The sequence below is a fragment of the Micrasema longulum genome, unplaced genomic scaffold (genome assembly GCF_059751315.1).
Source record: "Micrasema longulum isolate JH-2025_06_02 unplaced genomic scaffold, ASM5975131v1 h1tg000301l, whole genome shotgun sequence".
Lineage (NCBI taxonomy): Eukaryota > Metazoa > Arthropoda > Insecta > Trichoptera > Brachycentridae > Micrasema > Micrasema longulum.
This window is the reverse complement of record NW_028277505.1, coordinates 1,164,871-1,181,028: the sequence shown is the minus strand read 5'-3', so window position 1 is coordinate 1,181,028 and position 16,158 is coordinate 1,164,871. Positions and strand designations below refer to the sequence as shown.

The window sequence follows — 16,158 nt, the reverse complement described above, 5'->3', positions numbered from 1 at the left end:
TCTGAACTTTTTTGGTTTAAATTGACAGCGATTTCAACAAGCACTAAATAAATAGTTCAGATCTTGTCGTGATCTTCATTATGTTTGTCGATGCTTCTTTTTTTTTTTGTTTAAAAATGTTTTTAAATATTCTTTTATTGTAAAATTTAAACCCTTTAATGGTATAAATGGACAATGTCAGGTAATAAATAAAAATATAAAAAAGTGCCCTGACGTCTTAACACTGGTAGACATAGAAAAGTCGATAAGTCGTTATATACAAATATTACATAACATTGTTTTTTTTTTCGCAGTCTTCAGCAAATTCCTAATATTTTTCTGTAGCACCACATCTCGAAGGCCTATAGTCTTTTTTTATCTCTTTCGGTAAGGCACCTTGTCTCACAACCGTACATCAATATGCTCGCTCCATACATATGTCTTGGCAAATGACATTTAGTATATTATTTAAATCTATTCGGAAAACACAGACTCATTTAAAATGTAGATTTTTGAATAACAAAAGACTTATGAATAAAATAAACAATGTAAATATTACATTAAAAATTAAAATAAAAAAAATGTTTTTCTTAAAAAATAGAGCATTTATTTATACAAAAGTTTCTTGAAAATGTATAAAAAATATCGTAAAAAATATTTTATTAAATACAAACTACATTGAACGACGTCATTAGTTCATATGAATTAACCAACGATAAGAGAGCTGTGAAAGATATCCGGTTTACTTACCGTCAACGGACCAATCGGCAAAACTGACCGAGAATAAGCGGAAAAGAGCCTTTTACATCACATGCGGAGTAATTTCAGAAAAAAAAAACTTCAAAAAGTAATAGCGTTGATAATAAAAAATAATAATAAAAAAAAAATTTGGCTTAGTTCAATAGTCTATCTACAAAAAAATAATTGGAATAACACTGAACTTCCTCATAATTAAGAATAAACAAAACTTCCGAATGCACACACGTACATGTACATACATATATAAATATTTGCACATTTACAAGCATACGCAGAAAAACGCACATGCGTCACATTCTATACATATATATTTTTATATATTATATTTATATATTATATATTATATTTTTTTATAAAAACCTTTATTAGCAAAAATAAACAATACATTCAGTAACAAAATGGAACACTTAAGGTTGAACTTGCCAAAAAAGAGTCTGGCTCTTGTGTTTGGCAAGTTTACAAAATAACATAAAAAAGAATCAAAAAATGCAAAACAAAATAATAAAATAAATGAAAAATTAAACAATTTTCAAAAATTGAGAAAATATAACACTAATTAAAAAAAAAAAAAAAAACACAAAAGTTTTAAATTTATAAACACAGGCACATATTAAACAACATAATATATACATATATATATATATATATATGTTTATATACGTCTCACATTACATAAACCACTCAATATGTACAGCTTGTCCACCACATACCGCACTCCGCACCTGAGGACATAAGCTTCCTCGGTGGTGCCCACATACACGGGAAAATTGCTCGTTACCGAACGAGAAAAGCTGTCTAAAAGAGCCCTGTGTAATCTGGTAGCCTTAGCATCTTTGTTCTGAAAGAAAGTAATCTAGAAGTAAATGATACGCACTTCATCGGATTGATAAAAAGAGGGAAGTGAATTTTTCACTGACTAGGAATAATTTGGAAATAAAATAGGACTCAATATTATTCAGCAATTATCAAAAAAAAAATACATGGAGAAATTTTCTGTTTAATGTGCAGTTAAAAATGTCTGCATCAATAGCTACTGAGGTTTAATAAATTAATTGCTGTCGTTGTAGACTGTCATTTAAGTTTCATATTCTTTCTTTTCTGTAAAAAAGTTTTATTTTTTTTACTGTTTGCTTATTTTTATTTATTTAAATTGTTGGTTTTAAGGAATTGTTTTTAAAATATACAACAATTACCATGGTGAATTGCAGCACAGAATACCCACGCTTGAGAAAAATCACATAAAACTTTTGTGTTCTCACTGGGAATTGAACCCGGAACCTTCCATTTGTGAGTCAAGCGTCTTGACCACTACACTACAGAAGCCTTTATTGTCAGTTTTTCTTTATTGTTTAATTAATTCAAAGTGTTTATTATTTATTTATTTGCGGACTTATTGAGTCCATTCAACGATGGCAAACACATTTTCTTATAATACGTACAGGTACAATTGAAATAATATACAACAACAGAAAATTAAGCTAGCACAAAAATGGTATTAAAATAAAATTTAAGTTATTTATTGATTTGGTGTTTATTTTATAGAGCTCCATTTTTAACTTATAATATTAGAAATCAAACACTGATTTGAGTCTTCTGAACACTTTATTTTATTTTTACAAATATAAAAAAAACTAAAATTTCGTGACAAATGTTTCGCCTTGTTAGGGTATTTTCAAACGAATGTGAAGATTAGATAGATTTAATGTCCTTATATAGTTATATTATTCAAGGTACTTAAGTAGAAAATAAAAATAATCTTCTGAATTATAGCGTGTAAATTAATCGAGGCGAAACAATTGTCACGAAGTTTTTGTTTTTATATTTTTTATATTTGTAAAAATAAAATAAAGTGTTCAGTAGTCTCAAATCAGTGTTTGATTTCTAATATTATAAGTTTATGATAAATTTAAGTGTTATATATGGTAAAATTGGATACGCGCAATAGCGATATTAATAAGCCATTTTACTCGATTAAAAAGTATTGTATTACTATTACAAATTTCAATGAACTTCGATCAATAATTTACACAATATTAATAACATAATTGTTTTTTTCATTTTGTAATTAATTTAATAATGCAAACTCGTGCTGTTAAATCTAAAAATAAACTAATTTCGAAAATCGTACATTTGCGAAAGGAAATCAAAACCACAAAAGATTACTGTGTGATGGCTCAAAATTGTTTTATAATGAATACTTAATAATATTTGGGTATTATCATTGCGGAGAAATGATTACCATAAAACCTTTTAGATTACAAATCTGAACAAGATAATTTATTCTAAGTATTTTCAAAATGCGTACACCGCAAAAGAAATTCTAATATATTCAAAGTACTGGAATACGAGGCTTAAAATTAATATTACATACAACGGTAATGAGATTTGCGTTTCAACAAAAAGCATGTGTGATAATATGGGTTTCAAAAGCAAATTATTAAAACGCCCTGTTTTGTCTTTACAAGCGAGAAAATCGCAAATTTTATTTGGTGTTACGTAAGTTATTTTTTAAATAAGCCTTTTATTCGAGACATAAAATTGTTAATTTTACAATCATCGAACGCATTAATTTTATTGGCATTTTGCAACTAAACGAAATTACATGGTTGAAATTTTAAACACTCGTGAAAAAATAAAGACGGTGCGATATAATAATTTGTTATTGGGGAGTCCAATATTTTAAGTTCATTTGCTCGCAATGCGCGAATTTAAAATGTGCAAAACGGTTGAGCTTAAACTACATTGGGCCTTACTCATAAACTTGGTATAAAGTTACGCTTCTGCATAGTGCCAGAATACGGATGGGAATACCGTCCTTATTACAGTTGTTGTAGAATAAGAATGGTATACCCATCCTTAATCTACTGCTATCTCTAGGCGTAACTTTATATCAGGCTTTCAATTCGTGCGTCTGTGAATTCAAATCATATCTTTATAAATATTTTATGATGTTCTATAGTAACGATTAACGATTAATTTGCAAAAGATACTTCTTCTGTTTACTCATATTATGTTCATAGTATACTGACTTTTTTATATCTTTTGAATGCTGACATACATATATTTTTCTTGTTATTTTTATTTTACTTTTTATATATCCATGTTTTAGTACTGTTTTTTTATTTTTGTAGAACTGAACTTATTATAATTTTATATTTTATATTGTAAAAGGCAATTATGCCGTATAATCAATAAATCAGTAAGGCCCATAATATGTACTCGTATATCCCATCCTCGTAGTCTGAATGTATGAAAGAACTATTCTTAATGATAAATATAAATAATCATACTTATAATGCACTTATATACATGTTATAGGCCAGTATATATTTTTATATAATCGTTTTCTGAGGTATAAAATTTTCATTTTCTTAAAATAATACTTAATAATAAACCTTCTATCACGGACCCCTTAATAAGTGTACAAAAAAATATGCAGAGTGATGCTTAGATGTCCCCTCATTTTCCTATTTCAGACATTGTTTTAATTTATAAAGGTACTGGTAGGTAATAAAGAATTTTTAAAGAGTCGTTGACACATTTTTAGTGATACAGTTATAAGAGGGGATCCTTGCAGAATGCGCGTACGAGGTTTTTAAGTAATTTAATAATACCAAATACATGGTACGATTTTTGCTCAGAGAAATTTATCTTTTGTGGCCTCAAGAGTGTTTACTGTCCTGGATGAACACATTAATTTCTCGAAAATGAAACATATTTTCATGAGAAGTGTACAAGTTTGTTTTTTTTTAAAGAAAAGAGACCATTGCTGGAGACTGCTGCGAGATATTGTAAATAATTAAATACTATTAAGCGTGTTGTCCAGATATTTATTGAAATCTATGTTTAAGTAACAATTTTTAATTGGAATTTTTGCTATTTATTTTATTGATTTATTTATTTATACTTTAACAATGTTTGTGTTCTTTTTTTTTATACAGAATAATGTTTTCTCACTGGGGTGTCCTTTGCCGAAAGAAACATTTTACAATAAGTAAAACCTTCCTTAAATTAGTTATTTAACAAAGTTAACAGAATAATAAAATGAAAACGAAAATTAATCTAATTAATATTATACTTATTACATAGTAAGTAATAAAAACCAAAATAATCATAACAAACATAACCAATTAATATTGACCTGTAGACCAAATTTCATAAACAATTCACAAATTTTTACCTATTTGGCTTGATCCACTCATCGATCCGTGCGCAACCCACCTCTACTATCCATTTCTTAATGGCAAATGTTTAATAATTTGTACGCTTACACTTTGCATTATGTTGTATCCCAATACAGGGTTCTTGGCCTTATAGAATTAGGGATCCGTTATTATTTTTTTTGTAAAAAGTATATTTGTATTTATATGAATAAACAAAAAAAAAAAATAATTAAATGTACCTTGACAAAATCTCTTCTCCATTCGGTGTATTTTTTTTTATTAAAATGTTTTTTAGGCTGCTAGAACTCCATACGTCCATGAACTTTGTAGCTGCAAGACGTTTGTTAATCTAGCTTCAATGTGTAAATAACATCAATTATAAAATTACTGCGTGCTTACATTTCGTAAAGGATTTAGAAATCAATCCATCCGCGCGCTCCTAAGCAGCAAGACTCTATCTGTAATTAATTTCTATCATTGGAAACAAAGAACTCAAATCCTTACCATCCATGCACTATGTAGTTTCAAGACATGTTTGAGTTCTCAATGTGCAGCGTCCTTAAAAATTATGGAAGTACCTATTCGAATTAGATTATCGGGTGCCATCTATATGTACATTATAAATGGTGTCCCGGAGCTAGACAAAAAATCTTTACCGGGAAACTCCTAATAGTAAATATTGAAAAAAAATCTTGATAAGTTATTTTTAAAAGTTAATTATTTTTACTCATATTTTCGGAAACAGTTTTTTTTTAATAATCTGAAACCCAATCGAAATGGAATTAAAAAAACATTATTATTATTATGAAAGAACTTAAAAAAACCGAATAAAAACACAGAAGGCATTACTTATAAACATGGTATAAAGTTACGTCTAGGCATAGTGGTAGAATAAGGATGGTATTCCCATCTGTATACTACTACTGTACGTAAGTTTGTACCAAGTTTATGAATAAGGCTCAAACAATTTTATTTTTTGAGTGTCATTAGAACACATACCGGGTATTCGCTAGTTTTTAACTTAGAATTTATTACGAAAGATAAAGCCAGAATAAAATCTTTATTAATTTCAGAAACTACATTTACTAAACAAAAAAGCGTTTTCCCTTGATAAAGGTTAGCAATATAAAAAAGAAAATAATGTAAATATTCTGTTTGTTATTGCTCTTACCGACTAGATTGGTATGTCATATTAAAATTCCAGACTTGAAATGTCACTCAATATAATTTATTACGATGTAAAATAAGCGACGAAGAATTTTTCGTATTATTGTGGGGTTTTATGAAGAATTTCGTATTAGCATTTTACTGTATTTTATAAGATTATCAATCAATTTATAATAAAACGTTTTTTTAATAAAAAAATATTTTTTAGCACTTCAAGAAACTAAGCATTACATTGGTGAATCATCCCCCTGAAAAACGATCCCGGAATCCATGTGATGGAGGCAAGTATCTTGAGCGTAACATCACGAGGCTGCCATTTATTTTTTAATAATTCCCTTTGAGTTTATTGGTTCCAAAAATAAAGCTAATTATTCTGTTTCGGTACATGCAAATATTATTTTGACATAATTTTATACCAGATATTCAAAGAAGGGTGAGTGTTTGTAACATAGTAAACGGTGCACTAAAATCATCCTTGTCAGATAAATCGTCGTGATCGTAAGACAACAACTTATTTACGAAAAATGCAACAGCGGTTCTCTTTTATAATTGTTTTAAAAAAGGTTTTGTATAAGCTGTATATTACCAGGTTTGAAAAAAATAATTATGTACAACTGACCTAAATGGGTATCAAAGGATGTACTTTTGTGATTATCGAGTTATGACTTAAAGGGACCAAATAAAAAACTATAATAATCTTTGCATTAACTGTGTGTTAATTTTATTATATTTAAACATATTTTTTTATGTATTACCTGTATTTATTTATGTAGTCTGTACTAGGAAATGAATGTACCTCTCATATTGACAATTTTAACTCGAGTCTGTGAATTCAAATCATCTCTTTATAAGTATTTTATGATGTTCTATGGCAACGATTAAGGATTAATTTGCAAAAGTTACTTATGCAAATGATCTGCTGTTAACTCATCTTATGTTCATAATATACCGACTTTTTTATATATATTTTGTATGCTTACATACATATATGTATATATATTTTTCTTGTTACTTTTATTTTATCTTTTAATATATACATGTTTTAATATTGTTTATTTATTTTTGTAAAACTGAACTCATTATCATTCTATAATTTATATTGAAAAAAGCACTTGTGCCGTATAATAAATAAATAAGTATATATATGTACAGACTAAGCCAATTGTAACAGTTACATAAAGAAACATGTGTACAAGAAACTGAACAAAAATAACGTAAAACTATGTAGCAAAGACAAACAAGAGCAATCAAAAAATGGTAATAGAGATATTCATATAAACGATAAACATATAAGACTTTTAGCTAAACTATGTTAATCCATCTTCATTTCACACTGTTTTAGTGGCAAAGAGATCTATCCCAAAGAATTCTAAGTTGTGTGACGATATATCAATGAACTAGGCTTTCCCTTTACTGTGTTCAACTATATTACAAATTTGGTACAAATTAGCTACGGCCGTTAATAAATAAGTTTTAAATTAAAAAAAAAAAAAATAACTTTCTCAACATGATTGTCACGCTAAATGACCGAACCTAGAAAAATTGCTAAAATGAAAACAGAAAGTTTTTTCGGTATCGAAGCCTTCCCCGGGTGTCTTTTCCTCAAGACCCGAGGTATAAATACATATATGTTTCCCCTAGCAAAGCTTGCAATAACTTGCCATTATATTCGCGAAATCAATACGGACTAGAAAAAAGTATTCCAGCAATTTACGGCGCGAACAAACAAACTTAACAATACCATTTTACCGCTCTTTCGCTAAAAGCGCTGATATTGCTCATATTTTCAAGATTTATTATTTGAGATATTGTGTAAAGCGTTTTTCTTTTATTTCAGGTTATTACGTACTTTTGACCGCCCTAAAAACGTGTCGATTGGATCATTGACACATAACGAGCGCATGGCGAAAGGTAGGTCATTTCACTTATGTATTGAAACAAGCAGAGACATATAAAAAACTTTATATCAAAAACATTTGTTCGTCCCCAGCTAGAATACTGTACTCCTATTTGGTTAATTAACTATATTGTTAGTACTAATAGACTAGAAAGGGTCCAACAAAAATGATTTAAACAGGTCGACTACCGGTAAAACTAAAACTTCTCTAACCATGCTGAAAGTATGCAGTACTATGGAATAAACTCTTAAAAATCGAAGAATAATGTTAGACTAGTTATTTTTATACACATTAATAAAATTGATACCCCTTATCTACTTGAAAGACTTCCATTCCATGTGCCATCTAGACCGACAAGACAGAATCTTCTACAAACTATTTGAAATAAACTACAACACCTAAATATGCGACCAATATAATAATAGATTTACCGAGGCTGATATTTTTTTATGACAATGTACGTAAATTTAAGTGAAAAATCTTCAAAATTATTGAGAGAAGCAGATATTGAATTATTTTTATTACAAGATTTCATTTCTTACCATTTACATTTTTTATATTTCATCATCATCATATCCTTTCCGCACTTAATGTAGAAAGAGAACACTCCGTATAATAGTTAGAGAAAAGAACTTACAAGCTTGATTCAAAATAACAAGAAATAAACGTTTTGTCTTTTTCTCTCTTTATTTCTCGTCAACAAATCAGATGCAATTTTACACTCCCACTTTCCTTCATTCATCCTCCATCACTCCTCATTACGTTCCTTCTTTTTCTTTCCCACCATATCCTTGTTTTGTCTCTTTTTTCTTGTTTATTTTGCTTAAATTTATAGCAAGAACATTGTTTCAACTACTTACCATTTAATTTTTCAAATTGTTTAAACCGTCTCATTATTTTATTAAAAATAGCGAATAAAAATAATTTGATGGCAGGCAACGCTTTGTGTTTTAAATTTATTTATAATAATAATTTATAATAAATTAAAAACACATTTTAACATTTATAAAAAATTATAGCGAAACCAACCTAGCTAGTAAAAATATTCACTTTTTTTTATGTTTCTACCCTCATTGTAGGCCGTTTCTTGTAAAACAATTTAGGAGCTGTAATTGTTTGTTATGTGTGTTTCCCCTTCATTAAAATAAAATAATAATAAGAAGAAGATATAAACATGTACAGAAAATATAAAAGGAAAAATAATGAAACCCATTAAACCGCGAAACCGGTTGTCAGCAGGTTTTTTTTTCTTTTCCAAAAAAAAAGATTTAAATAAATTATCTAAATTTAACAAGTAATATAAGCATTTTTAAGAACCAAAGGATAAGCATACGTATTTTTCAAACAAAAAAATATTTACACAAATTTAAACAGTTGAATGTTAACATAAAATAATAATCAATATAAAGCCTTATACTAGCCATTGAATTATAAATTATTCAATATTATTAACGTTTTTATTATAGTATTGAATATGTACATAAATATACCGCCTTCCGTCACATTAGATCTTCACCGGTCGCAGTGACGTCAAGACGTCAAGTGTATTATCTATTCAGTGGCTATATACTGTTGGGTCCTCCTTTTTAAAGAATATTCACTTGGTTTTTTTAAAGCTTAGTAAAGCATATTTCTACAAAGAGATTAAAGCTTTGTTCATTTTGATAAAACAAATAAGGAGATTAATTTATTTAGACGACAATTTATGTAAACAGTTGTATTTTAAATAGGTATTTTTTTATTTCTAACGTAAGCAATTTGTAAAATTATACAAAACGCTTGGTTGAACTTTTTTTTTTAAATATAAAGAGAAATACTTGAATTATTTTTATTACCTCAAATATAAAAACTTTCAGAAAATTTCTTTAAAGTCGGAAATAACATGGAAAAATGGAAATCGAGTTGTGATGAGTGTTTGAACCTTAGACCTTTGGTCCGTGAGTCCATAATACTACCACAAGACCACAACCCGGTTCAATCAGTCATAGTCAATCATCAAATAATTATCAGTTTTTTCTGAAAGTAAAGTTAAATATTAATAAAAAGAAATAGTAATGTTAGCATTAAGATGTTTTCAGGCTACAGAATCACAATGTAATATTTCTCTACATAAACCCGAAAAAGAAGCCTTTGTACCCCAGCACCTTAGTAATTTTATCTCCAAACTACGTACGTGAGAAAAGTGCTCCTTTTAAAAAAGTAAGTGCTGTCTGTTTACAAAATTTATTTCCTGAAAGATGTTAAGCTTTGAGAAAATTACGGCAGAATTTACGACAAAATGGAAAGTGACCCAGGAAATGGAGTAATCACGTGGGCGAAGGGAGGAAACCTATTATTTTCATTCGGATAGTGTGGCTCGAATTCGGAAATTTAAAGTGAAAAGTGAAAATGAGTTACGATTGGTTTAGTTTCCCGTTCAAAATCCATAAATTATGAGAATTCAACCCATAAAAGTGACGGAAAATTTGGGATATGGAACTTTAAGTACGGTTAAAAATGTCACAATGTGTTAAACTTAAAAAGGCTTTACGTAATTCATCTCCAAAAATAGGAACCTATTATAATCAATAATGTTTTGAGTATATCCAAATATTTATAGAAAAGCTAAATTAAATTCAGTAAATAAGATTTTAATTTATTCCGACAGAAAATAAAATCTTTTTGAGAAACTAACACGGAGGTCTAGGCATTGACACGGCTTATGACATGTCATCGGCATTAAGGGGCTACTAAACATTATGTGTAACATTTACCGTTCTAACTATGTTTGCAAACGTGTGGACACACTGAAAACATTGTTAACTGGTATAAAAAGAAGTATGAAAAAGTACCCTTTGAGTAATGAAGCATAAATCAAATAATTTTATTAATCTAGGTCAAATTTTTAAAACTTTATGTATGTAATAGGTAGCACCCTGTTACTAGCTTTTAAAACTACCTTTCAGATATGTTGTCCTCCTACAAGATAATACAAAAGATCATGGTATCTTTACATTATGGCTGATGTAAAACATTTTCATCCCCGTTGTACATATAACAAAGAATGAGAGGCAGCCTCTTCCAGAATAGAACCTGATCATACGAAGAAGATTAACGAAATTACCCAAAATGGTTTTTCCAAGAATACAAAAGAGATGTATCGATGGATATATAGTATTTTACTGAGAAAAACCTTTGGCTCAATATTAATATACCAAGATTGAAGCGGCCTTCACACAAAATATGTTTACAGCGTGTAAACATGTTTTTTATTTTAAATTCAATCAAAATGCTTTTATATAGTGATTAAAAAACAACCGTGTTTATTATAATGGAAAGTTTAGTTTTTCTCCCTGAAATATTTTGACCAAGCAGTTTTAAATAAAGGAGTCAAAAAACAAACAATGAAATTATACGATTTAATTTTTTTATTTATTCATTAATTGTTTGCGTGTGTATTCAACAACAACATGAAACTGGCAGAAGAAGGATGAAATCAGAGTGAACGCGTTCAAGATGCGATCTTTTAGACAAATGTGTAGAATGTGCAGTCTGTAAGCATTTGGACATACTCAAACATTGTTGAATTAACTACCTGGTAAAAGAAGAAGTAAAAAAATTGGAAAATTGTTTTCAGGCGTAGCCTAGTAGGTGATTTGGTTCAGCCGGATGAATCTCACCCCCGTGATAAAGGTTTCAGCTCTTTTACTTCACAAAAGTCAACAGATGGAAGAGTTGAGGAAATGTGGATGTTCAAACATGGGCAGAATGGTGAATGTTAGACAGCGTGTAAAGTGGCCACTTAAACCAGCTAATGACATGTCATAAGCCCTGTAAATGCCTTGACTTCCATATTCCCTTCTCAAAAATGTTTTCCCTCTCTGTTGAAATAAATTTAAATATGACCAACTCCCTAGGGAGGAAATCCAGCCAGTCTGTAAGCATTTGGACATACTCAAACATTGTTGAATTAACAACCTGCTGATTCGATTGATTTGAAATAAATAGTAATTATTTATTTGTTTTTCTGTAAATAAAGTTATAGTAAAACATTATTATTGTTAATAAAATATAATGGTAAGCTGCGCATAATCGCTTCTACACACGGTTCGCCCCTGCTATGGAGTACTGTGAACAGAGGTGAGAGCCAATGGATTTGAGGTTACGTACATTAAAGAGGTATTTAATGAGTATTTTTTTTTACTAAGAGCAAATAACGTTAGTAACGTTGTACACGCTGGGTTCTAAGTTCAGCAACTAGCAAACTAATTTAGCTTAAAAGAAATGGCGTGACGTCGTAGTTAAAAAACAGCTTCTTTTCGCAATTGCTAAATGTCAACTCATCAAATCCGTACAAATTAGGTAGAAAATATTAACTAGTAAATATTTATTCCACATAATTAAATATCTACTAGTGTAAATTTAACGGGAAAGGTTAAAACAACTTTCAACGAATTTCTGCACGAGCGAATTTTTTATGCGCTAACTTTCATAATATAATTTCGTTTTCAAGAAAGAAAATAAATTTTTGTACTACGATTATTATTATTCAAGATCTCTCGAGATAGGCTGATAGTCTCGTTATCTTCAGGACCCTAGACAATATTCCCTAAGGGTAGATTTGGGTTCGGAAGAGGCGAGTACATTAAAACTATTACTTCGTCAAATATTTTTTTGCGAGGAATTCACTCGAGGGAGTGATTCTTGGAGTAAGTCTATTGTACGCTGTTAACAGATTTTTTACGGTAAAGAAATGCGAAAGAGGAAGATTTTGTATCAACTCGTGTCCTTTGGGACGGATTTTATTATGGACAAGTGAGGATAATGGGAGATCACGCGTATTATCACATACTAGCAAAATGGTCATTCATGAAAAGAGAAGAAAAATTGATTTTCAATTGGTGTACGTAGGTACGCATTCGAACAATGGAATTCAAAAATGGATGAAAAAAAAAGTTTTTTTGGAAATATTTGTTAAAAGTCATTTTTTTTACCATACACGGCTTACTGCCTTTTATGAAATTTAAAATAAAGTAATGAGACATTGTTTTTACAAGTGATGTAAATAAACAATATACATTAAATATAGTAATTTATCTTAGAAGTAAAATACGAGTGATACATGTCTCCACAAATTTGAAATATCCACTGACCGGTTTCATCGCTTTCGCGACATCTTCGAGACTGGTATCTTTATTAAGAAATTCAATGTATTTATACAAAACAGGGGTAAGGACGGAGAATCAAAAATTATATGACACTAAATTGAATTTAACTATTTTTACCAGATGTTATTAAATATTTATATATAACCACTTACCGATTGACCACTTGCCGGCGTAAGTGGTTATATATAAATATTAAATAACATTTAGTTAAATGTTTGACCACAAAGTTAATGCTTTACATATTAACCATACATTATTTTTGTCTTAAGAATTATTAACAAAGTGTGTCGGGTTAACTAATGAGTTGATATAATAATATTTTAATCAGTTTAAGTATGGTATAAAATCTATATTTTTTTATTGTTACATCCCTCGTGAGTTTTATTTCAGTCAGTTTCTGAAAAAAAAAGGGTAAAAAGCCATTAGTAAAATTATTAAAATGGGTAAAGCAATGTGGAATACATGTGTGTAAGCTGTTCAATAAGTAATTCTACGTCGGGGCTATTTTTTAATTGATCAATTTCGATAATTTCCTGTTTGTCAACATGAATTATTTTTACATTGTTTTTTAAATCAAAGAAATGTTTATGTTCTATTGAGCGATTGACAAATTTGAATTATCTTTATTATTAAACCGTAAATCTATATGCTTTTATGCGTTAAAGCTCTACGCGTTTGGCCTACGTAGCATGTATTTTTAAAACCGTTACAATTAAGAAGGAAAGTTCCCGAGTTCACATTGCACCTAAAGGCCATAAACTTGACAAACATAAAATTCTCGAAATTAATAGACTAAAAAATAAACTAACACACGTGTATTCCGCATGACTATATCTATTGTAATAATTTGACTAATGACTTTTTACCCTTTATTTTTCAGAAATTGACAGAAATTAAATTCACGAGGGATGGGACAATAAAAACTATATACGAGTATATGCAATACTTAAAATCATTAAAATATCATTATATCAACTCATTAATTTACCCGAAATACTCTATTAATGATATCTATTAATGATAATTTACTTTTATACAATTTAGAATTTTCTATCCCTGTTTTGTGTTAAATATTGAATATAATAATAAAGATATCAGTCTCAAAGATGTCGCGAAAGCGATGAAACCGGTCACTTGATATTCCAAATGTGTGAATTATAGTATCAATCGTCTTTTATTTCTAAAATAATTTCAATAAACTTCCATCAATAATTTTTACTTATATAGGATTTTAATATAGTATATAATGCAATAGTTGGTTTGACATTCTACGCAAATTGCTGATAAGCGATAAAAACGATAATTTTCTTACTGACCGATATAGGCTCGGATTGCATTTCTACACAATTGCGACCGACCTCCACTTTTCGCTGGATCAAACAGCCACACTAGTAGCAACTGCTGGCGCTGGCTCCTCAGCCAAGAGCGAAACAAGGCGCGACTCCCTAGTCTCTTTGTTACTCTTTCCCCAATACATTACGCGCCTTAAATAAATAATAACTTAGTATTAACTCTCAGAACCCCTGTGACCTTCGTCTACCATGCTTGAGGTCCAGGTTGAAGTCCTAGAAAAGTTGGCATGAAAAATTTGTTCAAAACTTATTATTTTTATCTTCTGTTGTTTTGTTATGTATGGTAAAGTTATGGGTGTGAATACTTAAAAAAAAAATGTATTAAATTTGACAATATTTTTACGTTTAAATTATTTTATTTAGACAATTACACGAGTATTAGAATTTTGTTTTATGTTTAATTTCATATTTTATTAAAGGCATAAGATGTTTAGTAAATAAATAAAAATGTATACACAAAAACTATTATAATGAGAAAAGTGGTACCTTAAAAACAGCTTAAAATCTTGTAAAATATAACCAAAAATATTATAGTACAATTATTAATATTTCTTCTTGGGCCTATGATATTTGAGTATTTAACCGGTTTTGTTTTTACTTTTAAATTATTTTTATTTGTTGCCAAGCACAGGGCTATAATTTAAAATATTCTTAACCTTCAAGATATAAAAGAGAGTACTATGCGAATCAAAAAATAAAAACACGAACTTTTATTGTATTGAATGAAATAAATTTAAAAAACTAGAAACATAAATTCACGTGAATTAACATTTGAAATTGCAATTGTCTTGTTTTTTTTAATATATTTTAGTTTATTTGATACAAATTCAAGAGAAACGAAGATGTTGATTCATCATTGATTAACAATAAAACAAGAGACTAACCCTTATCTTTGCTGACCATGACAATAGTAGAATAATAAGAGTAACGGGCTGAATCATGCTGTGAACGAACAATTTTGTTTTGCCCTTTTATTAGACTCAATTCATTAAGTGCATATTCGAACTCAATGCTATTAGTTTTAATCGGATAATCAAATTATTATGTCTAAATTATATGGCTTTTATTAGTACAAATGTGTAGCGTTGAACATAATTATATGTTAATATATTTATTGACCACATTTGATTTATTCACTGTTTATCGAGTTGCATGCACAATGCACGCGTATCCGCCACAACAAAATATCTTATATAATAATGCAACAGAAAGGGAAAAACAATTTCCAGAAGGAACATTGAAGTTTAGGCATTTACAGGGCTGATGACTTGTCATTGGTTAGTTTAAATGGCCACTTTACTCACTGAATAACAATCAACATTTTGCTTACTACTATTTACTACTAACGGGATACTATTTTTTAGAAATACAACTATTATGTTGAAGGTGTATAGTGAGGTTTGCATGTTGGTGTAATTAGTGTCCTGATAAAACTGACAGACATAGAGAAGTCGGTAAGTAGATAATTAAAAATATTCATCAACATTTAGTAAAGTTAATGTTTTAAATGTGAATTAAAAATTATAAATCATATTATTAGAAGTGTATAAGAATTTAACACACTTGCACTGTATAAAGTAATGGCCAGGTTAAATAAAACATTTAAACATAAATGTAATCAAACATGTCCCAGAATGTTGCTCCTTTTACACGTGAAATGTTCTTTCTGGGGATATAACGCTAAATACCCCGC

The 16,158-nt window shown here is 29.0% G+C and overlaps 1 protein-coding gene across 1 annotated transcript in view; it reads left to right on the top strand.

The window, feature by feature from the left end:
• kek2 (leucine-rich repeat, immunoglobulin-like domain-containing kekkon 2 protein) overlaps positions 1-16,158 on the top strand; it is a 494,704-nt gene that overhangs the window by 72,483 nt on the left and 406,063 nt on the right. Inside the window, exon 2 of the mRNA XM_088224643.1 lies at positions 7,906-7,979. The gene's annotated coding sequence lies outside the window, so the exon portion shown is untranslated. The remainder of the gene's footprint in view (positions 1-7,905; positions 7,980-16,158) is intronic.